Source organism: Dicentrarchus labrax, unplaced genomic scaffold, assembly GCF_905237075.1.
Source record: "Dicentrarchus labrax unplaced genomic scaffold, dlabrax2021, whole genome shotgun sequence".
Lineage (NCBI taxonomy): Eukaryota > Metazoa > Chordata > Actinopteri > Moronidae > Dicentrarchus > Dicentrarchus labrax.
The window spans coordinates 9,512,082-9,535,423 of record NW_026136722.1 but is presented as its reverse complement, the minus strand read 5'-3'; the positions used below and the strand labels follow the sequence as shown (position 1 = coordinate 9,535,423).

Genomic DNA, 23,342 nt, shown 5'->3' with positions numbered 1-23,342 from the left:
TATGCACAGAGAGTAGCTAGGCTAGTGCATCTGTCAGTTGTCACCATAATCTTCAATCTGACACCTGGCGATCAGCAAACACTTATAAAGCCATTAAACAAGCAAATCCTGGTGGTGTTGAAACCATGATTAAAAGGCCACAAGGTGAAACTGTAGACAGATTTTACACTTTAAACTAGAAGCACTGTGTATCTTCTAAAATACAAACTTGCTCTTGAATGCATCTTTTTACATCTGCAATGAAATTCTCATAAACAAAAACATGTGATTATATTTGTCAGCAGTATTAAACATCACAATGCCTCAAACTGTGTCTCAGCTGAGTTCTGAGGAATCCCAGTGCACTCACATTTGCAAAACAGATGTTTTGATTTGAGCATGGTGAGACAATCTGTCATTCCCCGCAAACAAGACAAGGGACATAAAAACGCACAGAGATAGTTAGGTTCATAAATACTGCAGCGTGAGTGTAATAACGACATAGTATCCTGATGATTCAACACATAAGACATCAGATTGGAAATACATTAAAAAATTACTGGATTCAGTCCAAAATGATTAGTGAAGAAAAATGAAGACCACCCGTGTTTGCTATAAAAATTAAGGGATATATAAAAACAGTGGCTCTCATGTGCAATCACATATCATAGATCAGACTGTTTATAAGACAACCTGTAAAGACCAGAGGCAAAGGCTCAGCCACATGTTTTAAGGCTCTGTTTGAATAATCAGGTACAAGTAAAACAAACAGCTACAGAGGGGATGTTTAGCAAGGAGCTCAGAATCCAACTCAGGGTAATAAGTGTTCATTAGTTTTAATAGCTTGGCTCCTGGACCAAATGAAATGAAGACTGGGAGACCACATCCAGCTAATGTAAATAAACTAAAAATCTCCTCCACTGTCCGTCTTGAAAAAGTTTCTCTCACTTTCTTTACGAATTGGGTAAGCGTGAAGCAGGAACTGGAAAATTGCCCCGTCCTGACCAACAGGTACAGTTTGTATTCTGCAGTAATTACAAATGAAAAGACATTTAGACACTGTGCGCAAATATAAACTACAGCGACACTAAAAGCACACTTGGATTTGTAACTTTTTTTCTTATACTCTGTTTTGTTTTTAAATTCTATGCTAAAACTGCAAAGTGTTAAAACAAAAATGTGTGAGACACGAGTCAAGGATTGTTTAATCTTCAATAAAAGGTTTAAAAAATATATATCTCCAATGACCCAGTGGTTGTGTTTTAAGCCTATGTTAGTCCATTAAGCAGATGTTGGTGTTTGGTGGCACATCTTGATTCCACCTGAGCCCGGAGAGAGGCAGTGAGGCAGGCCCAGCGGTCCAGATGGCCCCCCAACACAGGCCTGAACATAAACATGGCTTGGGTCTGGTTGAGTAGAGGGAGACCCGGTTTATTTATGGACATGTCTGGGTCTGGGACACAATTATAGAAAGATAGATAGAGGAGGTGAGGGACAAAGGAAAAGGGCAGAGGAGTGGTGCGTCCAAACTTACACATGTGGATGGCTTCCAGTATGGTCAGACAGTTGTGAGATCTGGCCCACCTACACGGTAGCAGCTGAATATTAGTGTGAGTCTGTGTTAAATGTGCCTATGCCCACATACTTTCTTATCTCCAGACACAGTCCAATGTACAAAACTATAAAGCAAAATATCTTAAACTGCAGGGGGGAAAGCAACAACTCGCTCATTTGAGGAACTAATTGATATCTCTGTGACGTCAAACGCGCTACAAACAAGCCCATGAAGCGAGCTTGAAGGGATTGGCTGCAGGGCGGCAAAAGTAAAGTGAGGGTGTGAAGCCGGGGAATTCAAAGAATTTTCCCGTATGCTTACCGGTAAAAACCAAGCCCACTGTAGATTTATGAAAGTATGGCTGAGCGAGGCCCTTTTCATCTTTGCTGTACTCTCCTCAACTATATCGGTTCAATCTAGATTTTTACAATAGTGCTTTACAGCTTAATAGCCTGGCTACAGAAACCCAGACATCGTAAGGTGTTTTTATGGCTCTTGTAGCTCCTTTATGACTGGGCCAAATGTCATTGCTTCACTGTACAGCACAGGGGCAGGTAGTTCTACGGAAGAGGAGCTAGACAGTTATTTTTGCTTTGATAACCGTTGCAGGATCCTGGACATGGGCCTCAGAAACTGCGATCAGGATGAGGAAGTCTTGATGACTAGATCACTGGCCCTGGCACACACACGTACAGTTTGCACTCAAAGACCGAAACTAAACTACACTACAGAACATTGCCTCACAACGCCTGGCAGCTCAAGTGTTTTCTGTTGCCTTTCATAAAACAATGATCCAATGTGAAACACCAAGCCACGCTGTGAACCCTGCAAGATGTTCGTTTGTGAGAAATGACAAATGAACTTTTAACATCTTTTTGTGATGTTAGGGTAATTATGATGTTGCACAAGGTAAGATGAGGTACATAGGTGGTACCTGGTGACATTAATAAATATCAGTCATTATTGTCACTGTGGCAGGCGTCTGCCTCAGCGTGAATGCCCTCTGCTCGTCCCACTTCAGCACTGTTACAATTTTGCAAAGGGCAATAAAACTGTGATTAGCACGGTGGCCTGACACAGCATTCTCTCTCTCTCTCTCTCTCTCTCTCTCTCTCTCTCTCTCTCTCTCTCTCTCTCTCTCACACACACAAACACCGAAGTATAAACATTACACAATCACACCAAACATATGAGCAGCTTCAGCTAATTAAGACCACGCTGCCTTTTAATGCCTGTTTATATCTGACTCTTAAATGAATGCTGCCCCTGCAGCTCCTTCCAAAACAGCTCAGTCAAAGAGCGAAGGAGAGGGGGGAGGAAAGGAGGTGATAGGGAAGGTGGGATGAAAATTATAGTAGGTTGGGGGTGGAGGGCTGGCAGATTTTTGCTCTGCAGTGCCCCACAGTAAACATTTCACATAAACAAGGCAAAACAAACGAAGCAAAGTTAATTGTTGAATTCAGAAATTGTTGATCGGAAAAGCAATTTAGCCCTAGGATGGCGGTGATACTATTTTAGCAAACCCGTTCATTGGATGATAAAAGTGCATCTGAGTAGGCAAGACATTTGAGGCATAAAGATTATCAAACGTGCTGGGCTGTTTCAATTTCTTTGATCTTCACGATTCAGTGAATGATTGAACACGAGCGGGGGAAAAGGGAACTTTAATACCTCTCAATCAGTACCATGTGGGGCTTTATTGGTGTGCTGCTGCCATTCTTGCTGCCTTGGCGGGCATGAAGGACACAGAGACCCAGGGGGCAGAGGGACTGGCCATCGCTCGCTCACATCGTTAAAGTCGATAAGCTGGCAGCTGGCAGGAGGGAAACTTGCCATCAGTAACCACCAGGTCCCTGACCACCTCACTCACATTTTCCAAAACCTTTTCTCAATCTGCTCTCTGCCTCTTCTCCCTGATTCGAGGGGACTGAGCCCTCCAGAGCACAGGCCAGCTTGTCTGATGCATGGCGCCGTAGTGCTGGAAAGGGTGGAAAAGTCCAGCCTCACCTGAATGACCTTTGCCCTGTCCTCAAGGCCACCAGGCTCTCCATCAAGCCTCTGAGTAACAGTAAACATGTGAAACAAACTACACTGACATCAATACTTCCACGTACCTCCCTGCCTTTACAGGCCACGCAGTACACATAATGCACCATTAATACAGTATATCCTGATTTTAGAAATGTCACGGATGTAATTATGTTTGGTGGCGGATCACCCATTTAATATGCACAGATTTCTGGGTTTCAAGTTGCAGCTTGCATGGACTTGGGGATTAAGTGAAAAGGCGGCGTAGGCATATGTGTGTGTGTGTGTCGAGCGAGCGAGCGAGCGAGAGACAGATGTCTGGAAGAGGCTAGGTTGGCAACGTTTACAGTGGAGGAGTGCAGGCTTTGTAAACGAACAGAGGAACACACACAAACATACGTACCCACCTCACACAAACTCCCCTCCTTACACCGCACCGAAACCCAAGCTTACAACAGCCGGCGCACCGCTGCTAATGTCCTCCTCGTGTGTATACGATTGTGTGTGTGCGTGCATGCACATGTGTCTGTTCCAGCTAGGCTACAAGTTGAGCTCCAGACTTACAGCTGTCCACGCCCCAACACACGTGCACCCCATTTAGGCAGCTGCTGATTGAGAGCTGCACCGCCGACTGGGGGTAGCGGCATAAGGGGAAGACGTAGTTATACGCTTTCACTGCGCTAGGGTTTCCCCCGGTTGCTAATTGGGGTATTGCCAACATTACCCACGGAGGCCCGGTGTTACAGTGGAGGTTACCCAGTGGAAGGGTGAAACAGCGTTGAGCAGAGAGAGGTGGGGGTGCTACATACGTTAGGAAGGCCTGTAAAGGAGCTACTGCCACTAACAACACCCCATTAACGTCAACCACAGGGAGCACAGAACCGTAAGAAATGGTTATAGAGAAGGGCTCACCATGTAATGCTTTATTGCACTGCTGCAAAATGTGGTTAATACAACAGCCAGCATATGCATTCTGAGGTTTAAAATGTGAAAAATTGCAGCTAATGAACATATGATCTCTTCTAAAGCCTTGCTTGCCTGCAAAGTACAGAAAAACAGGGAGTCCAGAGTCAATGATTAACGTGAACAGTAGATGGAGGTTTACCTATGCCATCGACTAGACAGATATACACTCTGACTTCCTCCTCTGTGTCACTACCAAAGCTCCACCTTGATTTGCTCAATCTGCCTGCCCTGCTATGCCTCAACACAGTGTCTGAAATAAACAACAGCTTGGGAAAAAACATGGATCTCTTCCCTAAAGGCAAGTGAGCTCCTTCAGTGCCTGCCTGGCTGCCTTGGACACGTCTGGTCAGGTTCTCAGCTCGGCTAGCCCGCGGTAGCTGTTATCAAAAGCTGCTGAAGGATTTAAATGATCGATTATTATGAAGAGATGAGTAATTTTGGAAAGCTTAGAGGAGATTGAAAAGATAAGTAGCTAGGAGCAGTGTTGCAACCACTGACTTCTGTTGTGGGATAGGGACTCTGCCACTCTGAAAATAAATGAGATTTGACGCAGGCACTAATGTCAACAAGCTCTCCACAAAGACCTGAAAGTAAACTGCAGTGTAAGCTTGCACTTTCACTGAGAATACAAAAAAAAAGTCATGCAGCAGAAGCAAATAGTGGCCAACAGTTCTGATAAGCTCACAGTTAGGAATTTGATTTTGGTTTTGGTAAGAAAGCAAGTAGATAAGAGAGATCCGGAGGAACTGCACACAGTGTATGAAATATTACAAAGGTTATGCAGATGGCTGTGTGTGTGTGTGTGTATGAGTATGCCTTTCTGTGTGTGTGTGTGTGTGTGTGTGTGTGTGTGTGTGTGTGTGTGTGTGTGTGTGTGGCGTGCGTGCGTGCGTGCATAACTTCGTAGCACAGCTCTTCAAGGTGGCTAAAGTCTCCTTAGTGACAAACCCTAAAGGAGAAATCTGATTAGCTGTAGATTATGAACAGCCTTACATACAGTTGTAACCAGTGCAAGCAAGAGGTGTGGCTGTGTGTTTAAAGTACACACACACTGTACTGATACACAGAAATGCACTTAATCTATACCGTAAGAAGCCTTTCTGCACATGTGCACAGATAAAATATGGTATGAAAACTGTGTACAGTTGAATAATTTATATCAAACACTATGCTTGCATACACTTGCATGTGCAGACGGTTACACAATACACCGATTAACGATTCACTTATGATTACAACTTCTTCCCATGACACTCTTTCCCATAATATCTATCTGACAGGAACCTGAGTGACTGCATACTCTGAGATCTGATTAGCCCAAAGCAAATTGGTCAGCGTTCAACAATGCAGCGTACACAGCGAGAGGATCGGAAGATGAGGCCTTCCAGCGCGAACAACAGAGCTCTTAAAAGAAACAGTGATACTCAATATTCAAAAGGAAATTCATTCAAAAGAGCTGATTCATATTTCAAAAGTGGCTGTGAGGAGGAGAACACAGATCTGAACGAATAGAAAACTTTTCTTTTTTTAAAGTTTTGGAAGCTCAAGCACATGCGTGAAACAATAATAAGTACCACTTAAGCCTGGACATGATGTGCCTAACATAAACAGTATTAAGACACACACATACAGGACACCTGTGGGAACTAAACTGTAGGTGGCATTATGCTCATGCCATTTCTGCCACCCAATCATAAGCTGCCCCACCTGTTCCTTAACCCTGTCACCTGTATCTTTCTCTCATTCATTCTGGGTTCCGTAATGTCTGAAGTTCTCAGAGGAGGAGTGAAGCCAACAAAGAGTCGAAAATCTTGCCAAGTTTCTGTATCACGATCAACCATCAGCAACGAGATTTGGTGCTGATGGTTTTTTTTCTTTCATTTTAAATGTATGGTAGCTTACACTACCATACATTTAAAATGATATTCCCAACTTTGCTGCAATTATTTTGAAATTGCTTGTGTTCAGCAATCAACATGATTTCTGCACTACTGTTGACTCCGCTGGTTCAACAGAATTTCAACTAGTGAGGCTGGTTGAGGGCTAGGAGTGACAGATGTACAAAGCGAACAGTTGGCTTTATTGAAGTTCACTCTGGGTTTATCAGTGTCGGTACACACAGAGGCACACGGCCACTTTGATCTTCAAAGGGAGATGAGCAAGAATGAGGGGCAATAAGAAGATAATAATGCCAATCTACATCCATTACTCCATAGATCACAGGGTTACTTTGACATGCTAAATCGCTTCTACTATCCAGGGGGGGAACCATATTCCATGTTACTACATTGCCATCTAGTGACTAAAGCTGAGACTAACCTTTTGTCGACAAGAGAGACTCACTGAAAGGTGCAGAGCAGTGGTGAAAGAAGTATTCGAACACTTTACCTAAGGAAGAATACCAGACTATAAAGAAACTCCACAACAAGAAAAAATGTAAAGTAAAAGTATGTATGTAAACAAAATGTACTTAAAGTATCGAAAGTAAAAGTAGTCCTTCTGCAGAATAAAGGTCCCTGTTGGTCCTAATGGTCAGTGTTATACTTGTGACGTTTTTGGATTAATATTACTGCTGCATTCATGTGTGTTGCAAATGTTTATGGTTGAGCTAATTTTAACTACTTTATATACTGCTGGGTACTTATTTAAATCAATGAATCATATTCTATAAGATCATCATATGTTTGTAGCGTTGCTGCATCTCTAAAAAGTCAACTTTTCAGCAAACAGCCCTGTTTTCAGCTTTGTGACTATCCATTTGTCAGGCTAATTCAAGAGGATGTAAAATTTGAATTATCTCAAGAAGTAGGAGAATTTTCTCAACCCATAAAGGAACAAACCCTCAGTTTATCAAGAAAATTCAAATTCAAAATGACCAAATGTAAAAGATACAATATATGCCACTAAGTTGGTTGAGTAGAAGTATAAAGTACAATCAAATTTACAGTACAGTATTTGAGTTACATTCTACCATCGGTGCTGAGTGCACTTTACCTGTAATGGAACTTACTAATTAAAAATAAAGTATATTGAAAAAAAAAAAGGCAATCTGTGAAGCCACTTTTTTTCTTGTTCTAGATTCTTTTTTGTTCATTCGTGGATTTTAAATGCTAATAAAATCATTTGTAAATATCATTGGTGTGGATATTTAAGAAAACACATGTAGAAAACTGCTCTATGCAGTAGAAGAATTCACACTCTTATGCAAGAGCGACACCTTGTGGGTAATGCAGTCAACTGTAGTACAGTCACATAGTAAACACAGAGAAGAATGAAGCTCTGTTGTTAAATGCAGTCAAGCCAAAAGGATGCAGATAAAGTAAAATGAACTGTGCTCATATAGCCCCTTTCTAGTCTTCCGACCACTCAAAGTGCTTTACACTACATGTCACATTCAACCATTAATACACAGATGGCAGCAGCAGCCATGCAAGGTGCCAACTGCTAAACAGAAATGTAAGGGCCATTTACATACTTTCATAAACAGATTCACAGCATTGTCCATGAAAACTGTTTGACTTCAAGATATGTTCCACACAGTACAGAGCTCTAACTGTGTCCACTCTGATGTGACATGTGAAAATGTTCCTTTAATGGCACTAAGGAAACTCCGACCTCTAGTGGTGCTTGAAGAAAGTGACGTGTTTTGTTGCTTAAAGGTACAGTATGCAGTTAGAGGGATGAAACAACTTGGCCGTGCCATTCTTTGCATTTTATTTGTGTGAAAAATGTCATTAAAAGTATTATATTAACATAAAAACATCTATCTATCTATCTATCTATCTATCTATCTATCTAATAAAACAACTTTCTGGCATTTCATCAACTAATCTAAAGACATATTGTTTTTACTGTTTTTTGAAGTAATAAATCCAAAAGACCACCTTACAAGGCAAGAACACAAAGTACACATACAAATAAAAAATACAAACAGACAGACAGATAGGCAGATAGACAGATATATATATATATATATATATATATATATATATATATATATAGATAGATAGATAGATAGATAGAGAGATAGAGAGATAGATAGATAGATAGATAGATAGAAGCTGATAAATGTGCAACTTTGCATTACCTATGCATTGGTCTTATAGAAACTTTGGAATAGAAAAGAAATTTGAATAAAATAGAATAGAAAAAAATAATTTAAAAAACATTTAGACAAAACTTGATTTATATTTGATAAGTAGGGGTTTTTTTTATATTCCAAGGTTTGATTCAGATAATTTGTAAGGCTCTAAGTTACTTTTAAGTGACCTTAATGTGTAATTAAGAAGGGTACACTGATTCGGGGGAGATCCCTACAATCCTTACAATTGTGTGAGAAAGTAAAGTAGTTTTCTTCATTTTATAGTTGGTGTTAGAAATGAGTTTCCAATAAGACAATTTGTTTTGATAGTTGTAGATATTGTATGTAATATCTAATATCACTGGGACAGCATCACATACATTTAGTTTGAAAGAGCAATTTTGATTATATTCGGGGTATCTAATATCAATGTAGTTAAATTATGCTATTCAATTTGAGCAAAAATGACATTGTTACAGTGTTACTTTTGAAAACACAAACAGCTTAGTGGAAAAAACAAAATCCTTCATGTCCTAACTGAAGTTTTCATTTAGCACCACAGATCTTTAGTGGCCACCAGAGACAATGCAATTACTACCTACATTGTCCACAAGGGTGCAGCAGAGTCTAACAGATGCACACCTCCAAACGTCAACACAGTCTGCACTTTTCACTAAATAACAATTTTATACAGACAAAAATGTAACTGTCAATTTTTATTTTCACATAAAACTATTTTGTACAGCCCATCAGCTTGTCATTGGATTTGAATCAAAAACACACAAAATCCAATCAGCAACAGCCCACTGAGGAACATGAATGTCTGTCTCTTCTCCACGGTCTGTTGAATGAGGGATGCCCTGTGATGACAGCCTGACGTCTGGAAAGCCTCCAGTCGATTCAGCTGTCATTACAGCACTTTGGCACTGTGTGCTTATCTGTGCCTCTGGTCAGGGACACTGACAGCCACTTCTTTCACTTCCACAGCATGTCTGTCAGAAGCTCAGGGCTCAACTGTGGTAGCTTGACCACATAGCATACAGGCCTACTACTGGAGGAGCATCCGCCTCTAAGTCAACCAGCATACAGCTTTTACATGACACGATAATTTGTGTGCACCTTCTAAATGTCAGGACACTTAACAATCAGCCTTAATTGCCCTTTCTGTGTGCAAATGGGTGTAACTCAACCTCTTTCAATCTCCTTTAAACAAAGCTAATAAAAACATACATTCACTAAAAGCTGTCAGCATCACACAGATCTCCTACACAAGCGCAAGATTTAACACACACACACACAGACACACAGACACACACACACACACACACAGAGTTGTCTGAGGAGCCTGGTGGTCTGCTGTGTCCCAGGGAGGTCACGCAGGAAATTTCACGCTCCTCTTCACACTGAAAATGTCTCCTTTATCCTCCCCACTGAGAACGAGAAAAGAAAGAAAAGGGAAGAGGAGTGAAAGAGTGGCATGAATGAAGAAAAAAAAAGACCCAACTGCTGAATTAGCATGGCTTATGCTTGTGTAGGTGTGAGTCGTTGAAAACAGTGGAGTTGCCACGGCAACCCACACCCAGAACAGTAAAGGCCAAATATGGTCACAGGTTTGGTGGAATGTGACATTTGTGAGGGTCGGACACAAAAGGGTGGAATTTTCCCTCCAAAATGAGAGCACGCAAAGAACAAGCGAGATCAGTTTGACAGAGAACGGGAGAAGGAATGTGTGGTATTTAAAGCATTGCAATCAGTTTGATTTGTCTTGCATGCAAGACAGGCCAAGGACACACCTGAAGATCCACCACGGTACACCTGGGGATTCATAGGCATACACACTAATCAAAATCTATTCACACATGCTAATACGTGGAACCACAGTTTCATGAATAAGATTAAAAAAATGTAAACAAATGTCATCTACTTTCTCTGTATTGTTCATGTGAAGTCAACGCTGTGCTACAGAACACACTAGTAAGCCCACACACTAGTTTCAGCCTGTTCTCAGCATCTCTGATTTGCTACCCGTCTGCAGATCCACGGTGTCCTTGCAGCGAGGTGGCTGTTGCGTGCAGCCTTCCTGTGGCTGAACGGAGTTTGAATGGAGTGCTGTCTGTCTGCGCCCAGGCTGACAGAGATGCCCCTGTGCTGCGCTGTGTGTCTTTGCTGTTTGCTCTGTGTGTGTGTCAAGGGCATGTTGGGGGGGGCTGTCCTCCGCCCATCTTTCTTCTTTCACCTTCCTATGCCTCGCCATCTCTCCTATGCTCTCTTTTCATCTATATTCCTGCAGAGTTTAGTTGGGGCTGCGCTGACACGGGAGGTCAAGGACAGAAAGGATAGCAGGATTTAAATGAAAGTCACAGGAAGTGTGCCGGATTTGATCACCCAATGGGGAACGGCGGGCCATGCGGCGAGGAGTTGAGTAAAAAAAAAAAGGTCTTAACGCCAGGTGCAGAGGGAGGCTTATGAAAGAGGACAGGCTTTAAGTGTCAGACCCAGAGGCATCATTTTGAAGAATCCCCCACTCATGTTCACCACTTCCTCTAAAGCACCCTGCCACACTCTCACTTAGGCACAAGCTGTCTGTCTCTCTCAGCCTCCCACTTCCTGAAAACTCCCAAAGCGGGATAACACTCTCCTTTACACACACACACACACACACACACACACACACACACACACACACACACACACACACACACACACACACACACACACACACACACACACACACACACACACACACACACGCCACCCTGTAAGTTGTGGTTTCCCTGTAGGAAATCAGCAATCTGCTGCCATTACCCCACCAGCATTTACTCCTCCTCCTTCCTCCCTCCTCCCTTTTGTTTCTTTAAACAAAGCATCTCTCCCTCATGAGCATCATTAGACAGAGAGGAGACAATTGTTGGTAGGCCAGAAGGAAGAAAGCACCACACAGACTGTGGCAAAAGGCCAGAGGAAAACACAAAATAGCTAATTAGTCTGAAGCGGTGGTCTGGTGTCATGGCATCAGAGAGGTCTATAGCTGTGTGTAGCTATATGATAGGCATGCTACTCTGTGGTGTATTACTGGAAGCACTTGCTCTATATGTGTATGAGTATTGGATATCTCTGTTTGGCATTTTGTAAAGTAAAGTAAAAGGTCTTAAAGTGTATTTCCTCAAAGCAAAAATATTGAGCAAATTCTAAGGAGATGACCATGACATGTTATATAAGAGCTTTTGTGCCAGATAGGTAATGAATTCGCCCCCATTTCTTTTTCCTTAGTGCTGTGAGAATTTATTAGCAGCTAAGAGAAAAATCACAAATGGAGGGAAAATCACCAAAGCACTGAGAAAAAAAAAAAAAAAAAAAAACAATTTACACAGCACTCCCAGCTTTTCAAAACCTCTCTCCTTCTCCCTCTCACACACATAAACACATAGGCACAAACACATACACCTCGAAACAAAGGTGCCATTTTACTCAGGAAGGGTCAGCAGTTCTCTCCATCAGACAGGGGCTTGTTCTTGGTCAGAGGCTGCTGCCCAATCTCAGGCCACCCTCCCCTGGCTCCACCGGCCCCCTCAGGCCCCCCTCTGGCCCCCACCACCCCGGAGACAAGCTCCCCATTGTTCCCGCACTACTAATAAATGACAGTTCTCCTGTTCAGACAAACTTTAGAGCCCATTCTAAAGACACACACACTGCTCTATATGAAAGGATACACAGCAGTTTTTTTTTTTTTTTACAGCCCGATATTTCTCATGGAGCTCATTAAAAGGTTATCTGACACTAATGAATGGAGGATGTTTTTTCCTGCGATTTGAATGTTGTGCCCCGCAGACCTGATGAGGTAATGCTGAGGGCACATTTGCTACAAAAACAGGGGTGTAATTAATGCGCGATAAATGCTCTTATCGCTTTCCATTTCCCTTCGGTCGTCAAAAAACGTTCATGACATCGAGACGCAGTTCACCAAGAGGTCACGCCGCTCAGTCAGCGTTGTCACCTGTGTGCAACGTCACACACACACACACGCACGCATGCACGCACTAAGATACTGAGCTCAATCAAGGTCAGGGACTTGAGTTTAGACTTGAGTTTAGACATGATAAATCACCACTCAACTTAAGCTCATAAACACACCATTAACACGCTCGACCACAGCAATTCGATCTGTTTACCTTAACCACTGTGCTGAGGACTATTGCTCTCTGGCAGGCCTGTATTAGCATGCCTGGGGGGCCTGATACACATGTCTATCACAGGGGCCCGGCCAGCTCCGGCTCTGGGCCCCTAGGTTTCTCAGTGGTGCTGCTTCGGCGTTGTCTCAACTCCGCATGAGGTAATTTTCCAGCACTTTGGGCTCACTTCCATACAGACGCTTACGTTTTTAACTTCAAGGAGCAGACTATAGAGCTCTTTAGAATCACTGCACAACACCACCATGAGCGTGGAAAGAGTGTATGTCTGTTTAGTCTGAAGTGTGTGTTACCTGACTTGTCCAGGTAGCGTTTTAAAAGGTGATGGAAACTGGTGTTAATCATCTAGCAGCCTGTGGAAAACTGCGAAAACTGAAGGTGCGAGGAGCTCAGAAGTGAGTTCATTATGTAACAAGTATAAAACAGAAGACAATATCTGAACTCAAAGACATGCAAGTGATGAGAAAGTTCCTAGGAAATGTTGAGTTGGAGTAAATACTGGGTTGTTAAGTGAGTCTGACCCTGGTGTGTATATGGCTCTCTACTGCGGTTCACCACAAGCATATCATATGACGGCTCAGCCAGCACACTCAGCCCTGTGAGAAAGCAAATTCCTGCTTTGCTATTCTCAGCCACAGACCAAGAAATAAACAAAAGTATCCAAAAAAGCACATCAATTGAAATACTGCTTTGATGTCTAACGGATATTGTGAGTGAGAGATGCGGGGCGTATGAGAGTGGGCGTGCACGGGTGTATCTGTGTTTATATGGCGCTTACACAGCACAGGGGTGATGTTGGCAGTGTGCAGGACAGATGCTGGGCGAGCGGGGGTCACGTTAACACACATGCTCCCGCTCCGCCGTTCAAGCGACAAAAGGAGGAGGAGGAAGAAGAGGCAGAAGTTGTGAGAAGAGGAGTAAAAAAAAAAAAAAAAAAGCCCCAGTGTTTAGTCAAGGCCTGCTCACTGACACAAAGTCTGTCTTTGTCTGCCTCCCAGGGTGCCAGATAAAGGAATTCTTGTGTGTCGGGGGCTCTGACCGAGTTTATTTGACACTTCAGCTCCTTTTGTGAAGCAAGTGTCCCACCGTCAATGCTGGCCATGAGAGTCACTTGGCATTAGACAGAGGGTCCCTCTTCAGTGGAGAAAGGGGGTCTTGTTTGGAGAAGATTTTTAATGGAGGGGGTGTGTGTGTGTGTGTGTGTGTGTGTGTGTGTGTGTGTGTGTGTGTGTGTGTGGAGAGGGGGGGGGCTGAGTTGGAAGGGAGGGGAGGCTACTTGGTCTGGGCTCTGCGCTGTATACAGACATATAGTGGGGCTCTGTCCCCTGCCCCAACAATGGGTGGAATTCTTCATTGCTAAGGAAGTGGACTTCGAGACTGAGGACTGAGAGTTGAGGCAAGAGGAAGGTGGATGAACACGCGCACCAACTATGAATGCAATGCCATTATGTCACGGTACAGACTTGAAATCCCGACATGCTGAACCGGTACAAACACTTCCACATGATTCCTGACTGTGCAGGGTTCACCACTGAGTGTGATCACAGGCACCTGTAGGTTCCAACTCCAAAGAAGCATCTCAACATCATGCAGATCTTTCTACGACCCACAGCCCCTAGTGGATCTCTTATACATGCCATGTGTCAGGTAGGTAGCACTTCACATGGCAGCCAACCCACCCCCCCAGGCCCCACGCTCCACCAGTGGCCACAGTTATGGAGACTGATTTACTCTCACCTGAATGGGGTTACTGTAGGAGGGGACCACATGTCGGTCACTGTATTCACACTGTTCTTTTATTTATGCTGCACCTGGTCTTATGACAGGTAGTGGCTCTGTGGGTCTGGGTCTGTGGACACCTGGCACTGCAGGTGTATGGTAAGGACAGGTCATAATGGTGTACATTTATTATTTTAAATGGAGGAGGAAGGGGGTAAATTGCGGATGTCAGGCAGGAAACAAAAGTGTTTTAAAACTAAAAATCAACCTGAGTCAGTTTTGAGGGTGAGAGACGCGCGCGTAATGAACCCCAGACCATAACGGAGCAGTGTGTGAACTGAGCAGGTGAACCTACATAATGTGGAGCAGATCAGGGGTTTGATGAGGCTTTTTTTTTTTTTTTGGGATCAAACACGCCCCCCTCGATGGACACAGATTTGACACAACTTGATAATAGCTGTCCTAAGGAATCCCACGGGAGAGGAGTTTGATTGTTAAGTGTAATTTGGTAGTGAAGATGTAGGCCAGATGGGCGTGTAGGGAGATAAGGACAGAACCTTTGGTCAAAACAGCCATTGTTGAACTTTTTTTAGATTTATTTTTGTGAGTTACTTCCTAATTGGGACCCCTCTGGAACATCCCAGAAGGCACTAGGCTATGCTGGTCGTTTATACAACTCAAAAATGATAAATGATTCATTTTGTTTAGCTTATAACATTTCACTGACAGCCTCTTTTCTCACATACCTGCTGGATGAGGAGATGCGTACTGTCATTATCCAGAATTGCTGGACATCTGCTGAGCATCGCTTCCAAAAATATATCCCAGGATATCCCACTGCTTTCGACAAAATCCAACACAATACATATCGATTCCCAAAAACCACATCATGGTACTGGCCATCTATGACACCGGCCCACACGCGTGAAGTATCCCAAGAGACTCGTCTGTCCGCCAAACGGCTTGTCCAGCAAAGGGCAGCAGGAGTAATGGACACCACTTATCCCGTGTAAGAGACAGTATTTCCTTATATCCTACAGGACGATTCACAGCTGGAGTGTTGAATCCATCAGCTGCTGCCATCATCAAGTTTGCCCAATAATAATAATAATACAAATAATAATAACTCCTCCACGTGTGTCAGTGCTGTAACAGCATTATTTAATCCTCTGAATGCGTCCAAAGAATCCTTGCGCGAACGGGTGCTTTGGCAAATCAAGGCAGATCGATCAGTGTGATTATTTCCAATAAGCAATAAAAAGAAGCTGCTTCCTCCTCATGGTCCAGAGCAGTGATGGTCTCTGCTGGAGCTCCGACCAGCGCCTCTGTCTCTGCTACGATGCACTCCCGTGAAGAGCCTGAGCCGCACTGAGCCATAGTGGGAGCACAGCAGCGCAGCACATGCTGCTGTCGGCCAACGTAGGCGCGCAAAGCATGATGGTACATGGAGTTTATTGTTGCTGCTGCCAAATATTTGAAAAGTAGAGAATAATATCAGACTTTAAACCTTTAAAAATAGCAAAAGAGGGAGAAAAAAAAAGTTTTTTGAATGATTGTGGCAGTTAAGTAAAATTGTAAGTATGGTATAATGAAGCAGTTTAGACTGGAAGGTAAAACGTGTTTGCATGTAAATGTAGAATTCCACTTACATTAAAGAAACGCATGTTAATATAAAAAGTGCTACTGACATTATCAATCATCTGAGTTTTGATAGTAATGGTGGTTATTATAATTATTACTTTTATTATTATTAACTGTAACAGTTGAGTAAGTTATTATGTCATGAATTTAGGGTGTTACATTGTGGTTGCAGTCACTCATCATGTGTCAGTTTGGTGCCCGGTTGCGTGTGAGCCCTGTGCAGCAGTGTGAGTGAGTAATAATGATCATCTGTAGGCTGTGCAGAGATACAGGGATGTCGGTGCCTTCAATCCCCTTCCCATGAATGAATCTCTTGTCTTTCTCACCTCACTTTCATGTCCTAACCACCTCCAGGCTTGCTTGTATTTCTGGGATCATAGCTTCCCTTAAACGTCAAAACAAGGACTGGATTCTTGGGAGTGGGGCGTGCAGCCTTGAAGACTAAAATTAGAACATAATTGAACTTACAGTATACTGAAACCAGTTGTATAAAACTAAAGGTAAATTTGACTCATTATATGTGTGTCAGATCAAAACTGTATGTGATATTTGTCATTTGACAGTTTTAAGAGATAATTTGAATTGAATATTCATTTCATTTTAAATTGATGAAACCTTTGTGAATATACTATGACTATCCAAATTATGGCATTCACTTATAGATTATGATGGAAAGTGATCAAAAAGAAGACATCATTTGGTACAAAGGGCAAACTCTGACTTAAAACAAGTAATCCTCATCTAGACAGAAATCTGGCATGTTTTTATAAAGCCCAATCTTCCCCATATAACTTACAACAAACTACATTTTATCATACTATGTAGGAATTTTGATCTTTTGAGTTTCTGCCATACAATATTATGTGTAATATAAGGAATAATACAGATAAAGTGTCTTTACCTTACACTCCACCACTATTACTGATCTCCAATCACAACACACAGTTTGTATTGCACTTTGAGCAGGTGAAGCTCCACTCCACCTTTTCCTTTACTCCCCATTTGGCCATGCTCCAGTACAATCCTGGAGTACCTGAATTGCACGCGATTCTGTCAATTGCAGGTACTTGATGGCTTTCTTCTGTGCCAGGGTTGAAAAGTTGCTGGAGGTTTGCGCACACAGCATTGCGTGACTAGAGCTCGGATTGAAAACACAAAGACATTGTTTTCAGTGATCAAACCCCCTTTATAGTAACTCAACAGCATTCCTGTCTCGCATTCCTAAGCCACCGCTGCTGTGTGAAGGTTTTTTTTTTTTCCTTTTGAGAAAAAAATAGAAAGAAAGAAAAGGAAGGTTACAAATTTTTATCTGGTTCACTGTGTTGCACAAAAGTCAATCTGCTCCCTTAGCTCATTAATCATTAATCAAGGCTGAATTAAAGTATTATTAAAGGCAATTATCTCATAGAAGTAATTAAGAGGTAATTATCTCTTATCTAAAACAATGTGGTGAACAATAGAGCCAACAGTTCCTCCTGCTTTTATGCTTAGCAATGACTCAGCCTTTCAAGAAATGAAAAGGCATTATTTCTCAATGTGTGTATGTGCATAATGCATGCGTGTCTGCAGGCTTGCCCGTGTATGTGCAAGGGCCTGCAAGTGTGTGCCCACTTTGTGCATCCTCCTCCTCCATGTCTCCACTCACGCCAGTGCGTGTACGTAGGTATGTGCTAATGTGCACACAAATGTTTTCCAGATTGGTGTGACAAGGATAATCATATCCAGAGAGCACAAAACCATTCTGAATGCTGCTCACACAAATGGGAGGGAAAAGGGGGGATGCTTCAGACAAATCCAGGGGAAACAAAGTGGACTGAGTGAGGAGAAGATTTAGATATTTTTTTAAGGAGGGTAAACAAATTGCTTAGCTACATATCAAGATACAAAACTGTAAAATGTTTGGTGCAGGAATACAAACACACATATATGGAGATTTACCATTTACCAAGACCCATAAAAGCGGCACAGTGATCACCTGGTGGTGGTGAAACAAATCTAATATTTACTGGTAGCGATGACCTCTACGACTTCTGCTTTCAACATGCAAAACATTGAGAGGAGGACAATGGAGTCAGTCATATCTCCAGTGTGTCCTCTGAGAGTGATTAAGACTAGAGGACATTCATTACTGGCCCAGCTCAGACAGAGAGGGGCTTCAGAGCAGAGCTCTTGTGTTGGACTGTTTGGATGTCCTATCCCCTTGTATCTCTTTGACTACCTCCAACACAAGGCTCCATTCAACCAGACTGGGAACAAATGTTTCCTTATGTGGCTCTGAGTGCCCAAGCTCCAGCGACAGGATAGAGAGCAAGAGTCTATGAGACTGAAAGACAGGGAAGGTTACAATAATGCAGGCCATTTGTTCTATTTAAGTACGCAGCCCCATCTTATAGTATGATGTGAGCTGCGTTATTAGGTGGTGGTGGGGGGGCAATGATGTCATGGAAACCAAGGGGTAGATGATAAATGACAAGTATTTCCCAATAACAGCATTCCCTTTCACTGGCATCTCCCCCACCATAGGCTCACTAGTCCACCACACTTGATTTCCCCTCCTCGTTTTCCCACTCTCCCACTTTTCATAGGTGTTATTATTTCTACATCCGCCTGGGAATTAATTCGGTAAATATCAGCCAGGAAACCTGAGGTTGGATTCCATGTTGGCAGCTCGTGTTATTTCATGTACGGCCAATATGCCAACTTCCGTCAGCTTTTGGACTCTCCATGGGAACGGGCGAAGTGAAGCTAAACAGGGGTCACGGGAAGGTTTCAGAGTGACGTGGATGATGATTAGTCATGTGAAAACTGGTTAAAAAAATGGCTTGTGCCTGCTCTCTATAACAAGACATAATGTGGCGTGTACCTCTTTTCTATAGAATCACCCAGGATAAAGAGCTAATCCTCTTGTGCTATGAGACTGATAGGGCTGGACTCCATCCAGCACCTCAGGGAGTCAGATCTGTGGAAGGGAGGTTATTTCAAAGGAAACCATGTAATCAATGACCCCCCCCTCTCACAAAGTTATTCTTAAGACTCGATTGGTGCTTACCGTAACGTTTTTATTTGAATTATTCTGAGCGTCCGTCATCTCCCTTTATCCCTCGCTCCCTTCAGGCCCTTTCCCCCACTCTCCCTGCATTAGGGTGTCAAACTGCAACAGGGGTTCTGATGTTTACTTCGACATGTTTTCCCACTTAAGGAGAAATTAAATGAACTTTTGGCCTGGACTGGCTGTTCAATACCGCTGACATGTGCATGACTCATTCCTCCTTCCTCCCTAATACACACTCTTACACTGGGCAGAGAGGGGAATTTCTTTGGACAAACACACCCTTCCTGGAGCCTTACCACAGTGTGACCATGAGAAATCTTTAACGTGCAGGTGCCTCAGTTCATTGGGTTTCTGTGTAAAAGAGCACACCTTGTAAACATCAAATGTAAAGCACGGATTATCAACAGAAGTGTTAGCAGCTGTACATGTTGGGATCCAAATTTTGTCCATATAAATGAGTGTAATTTTTTTTCCGTTTTAGAGAAGAGGAACATAGATTCTTACTTTGTTAATTCCAGAAGGGGAAGGTGAGGCTGAGGGTTCAAATAAAAGCTCTACTGTGAGGAATAAAATGAGTATCTGTTATCAGCACGTAGGTATATGTAAGCTTCTAGGTCTGTGTGTGTGTGTGTGTGTGTGTGTGTGTGTGTGTGTGTGTGTGTGTGTGTGTGATTTCAGTGGCAGGCTGTGTGTAAGCAGCTGGGAGTGTGGCAGGGCTATGCGTGACTAGGAGAAATACACCTGTCTCTGTGCTCAGGTACGGAGGGGGAGCCGGCACGCAGGGGCCTGCCAGTCGAACAATGCTCCCTATTGTACCTGCGCTCTGACTGCAGACACTCACAGGAGAGGAAGCCCTGAGCTCAGTGTGTGTGTAGCTCTCTCTCTCTCTCTCTCTCTCTCTCTCTCTCTCTCTCTCTCTCTCTCTCTCTCTCTCTCTCTCTCTCTCTCCCCCCCTGCTCACACAATCACACGACATACAAAGTCAAATTATTTATAGTACACATATTGTGGTGACCGCAGGCGCCCCGGGCTAAATCCCAGTAACTCTGCCTTTTACACGCAAGCTGCCAATCAGAGCTGTGACTGACAGATCACTTCCAATCAAAGAGAAGAGAAAGATTACTAGCAAAGGGACAAAGGTTGTGTTTGGTTAAATGCATAACTCTCTTGAAAACATTTTGCATGCACTTCATTATTAAGTTGAACGCAACTTTTGTTATTTCATATTCCTCATTAAATGGGTGTTAAAACAAATGTTAAAATGTAGAAACACATTTCTATATAAAGAAATTGTGTCTGCATTTAAAAATTTGTCATGATTAATAATATTACTCTAAAGCAAAAAACACCTACACAGTGATAAATGAGATGTGCTACTGTAAAGGTGTATAGATAGCATAAGACTTTCAATATAAACCCCTTGTGTGTCTATTGTTAAGTTATCTATCATCAGCCCAAGATTTTCCAGGCGTTTTGTTCTCGGTACAGATAACGCAACCTTGAGATGGAGAGCCAAGATACTGTAGATGTAGAGACAGCAGGAGACAGACAGTCACAGACCCAGAGAGAAAGAAAGAAAGAAAGAGAGAGGTCGCCTGTCAGTAAATCACTGGGGCTCTCTGGTTTCCACAACAAAGGCTGACTCTCATTTAGTCTTGATTTGTTGGCCAATTATGATGAAAAATGAACAGGGCAACCACAGAGAGGGGTCCGGGGATGAGAGGGAATGCTGAACATCTGCTTTTAGAAGTTTTGGTTCTGGGTTGAGCTTGGGTGGACACAAGCACCCCTTCTGTCAAACAGAAACCCCAGCTGTTCCACAGATGAGGTCGGTTATTTGCTCCCATTTGGATAATGTGTGGCCACAAAAGAGTCCCAGCCTCTTTGATCCCATTATCTGGAAGTCACAAAAGGCTTTCTGCACCTCTTTTACATAGTTTTACATGGAAAGCTGCAGCGTAAGTGCCATCACTTAGTTATCTATTCCTGTTAAATTCCTTTACGTGTGTGTGTGTGGGTGCGTGTGTGTGTGTGTGTGTCACACCAGCGGTATCTTACGTGGATATGTGTGTGTGCGTGTGCTGACTGAGTAACGCAACACAGTCTTCATAAAGGTAGTATTGTTAAGTTGCGTGCGAAGCTCATGCTTTAGGCTTTGGGTCCCCGCCCACCCCTGTAAACCACGGCCTTTTTTTCCTCTCCTTTTTTTTCCTTCTACACCTTCCCCTTTCTTTTTGTTACAGGTAAACATTTGATGTCCGCACGCAATCCCCAGAGAGTCTCCTCCCCTTGTTCTCTCCTCGGCTCCCTGGCTTCCACTCAGCGTTACTCACACTCTCTTTCTCTCTCTCTCTCTCACACACACCTCTCTCTCGCCTGTGCACACACAGACAACACTACCCTTCCCTCCCCATTCTCCTGGCATTCCTCTCCTCACTGACTCAGCACCTGCTTCCTATAGAGGTTATTAGGTTTGCCTTTCTGTCTCTGTTGCTAAGTGATTGATCAAATTTTTAGATTGACTGGGAACACTTGTCCAGTATCAGCCTTTGCTAGGACCGTCTAACGTTTGTCCTTTTTCTGTCTTTATCAAATTTCCTGGGTCTTTGTTGAACCTAAAAATTTGGTTGGAATCATTTGTCATGTAGTTTGTTCTGCAAGACCCTTGATCTCTGTGTGATTTTATGAAAATAAAGGCCATGATTTTGTCATGATATGTGATAAAGCCAAGGTGTTTCATTTAATAAAAAAAAAGATTTGGCCTGTAATCAAAATAATGTGATCTAAATACCCTAAATTTGCACCAGACATGAGACAACAAGCACTGTGTGTGCTACTGAAATAAACATGACCTCCATTACAGCATCACTCACCTCAGAATCAGTTGTCTCGTCAGGAGTTTTTTTATTTCCTCTGCTCACGCTTGCTCTATGATTATACAATGAAAATGTAAATCTGATAGTAAAAATGGAGCCTTCATAAAACATTATAAATATGGTAAATGGTGAATTCCTGAGATCCCAAAGGCTGCCAGATGATTCTCTAAGTGTGCCAAAAGAAAAAGAAAAATTTGAGTTAAAAAACAGACGTCAGAAACCCTCCAAAAACTTTAGCACTGTAGTTCATTTTTGTCCTTGACCACTTCTCACATCCTCATCAGCTCTGGAAACAAACAAAAATGCTTAAATCTAACCTCCCTCTCTAAAGGAAAAAACTAAACAAACAAACAATAGGTTTAGTATTTGATCACAATGGGAATTTGGAGAAACAGGGAATTCCTTTTGTAGGATATGATCCAAAAATATATTATCTACAGTACATGAGTAAGAAGCCTAATTTATGGCCATGGGAATTTGTTGGCTTCATTCAGCTTTGTTAATTGATACAACTGTATGCGTTTCAATCAGGTTTTAACTTCTGTAAGCATGAGTTTGCTGTTTCACTTGTTGTTGCTACATGGTTGTGAGTACAGCTTATACAAAGACAATATGTGTGAATAACATCCAAAATATTTATTGCTGCGTGTGAATGATTGTGATCTAACAGATGTTGAACACTGGGGGAAGGTAATAAAACAAGTCCAAATCTGGTCTGTGGACTGCAGCTCTGCCAATCTCAGTCACGCACATCCCTCAAGCTGCACTGCTCAAACTTAGAGACTGAGGGAAGGTCTGACTGGTTCTGACACATCATGGGCGACCATCATGTCCAAAGCAGAGAAAAACACAGACCCCTCTGCCAATGTTACCAGCAGCACATATGACTTCAATCAGCGCTAATGAATGTATGGGCAGAGAAGAATCTTTTTAGCTTGTTAGCAATATCAAACACACACACACACACACACACACACACACACATACACACACCCACACATGGATGCATGTCTGCACAAATACTCACGTGCTGCCTATTGACAAATCCAGACATGAGGGTTAAGTTAGTGCATGGGGATTTCAGACAAATTCAGATTGCATGGTTACCAAACATATTGCATTGTTCCTGTAAACCAAATGATTTTTAAGTTTAAGATTACTTTCTGGGCTTGAAGTTCAGCTGCCTGTTCTTTTGATTTGGAAAAGTCAGATTGTCAGAGAGTCCCATGCAGGCATAAAAGAAATTATTTCAATCCCT

General features: G+C 42.7%; 1 long non-coding RNA gene across 2 annotated transcripts in view; it reads right to left on the bottom strand.

The window, feature by feature from the left end:
- Positions 1-17,072, bottom strand: part of LOC127357159 (uncharacterized) — a 53,742-nt gene extending 36,670 nt beyond the window's left edge. The window contains exons 1-2 of one of the 2 annotated variants that reach the window (XR_007882140.1): positions 17,058-17,072; positions 15,262-16,022 (exon numbers count right to left, since the gene is read on the bottom strand). This is a non-coding gene — a long non-coding RNA (uncharacterized LOC127357159). The remainder of the gene's footprint in view (positions 1-15,261; positions 16,023-17,057) is intronic. The other variant, XR_007882139.1, reaches the window with a different exon arrangement.
- Between the last annotated feature and the right edge of the window lie 6,270 nt (positions 17,073-23,342).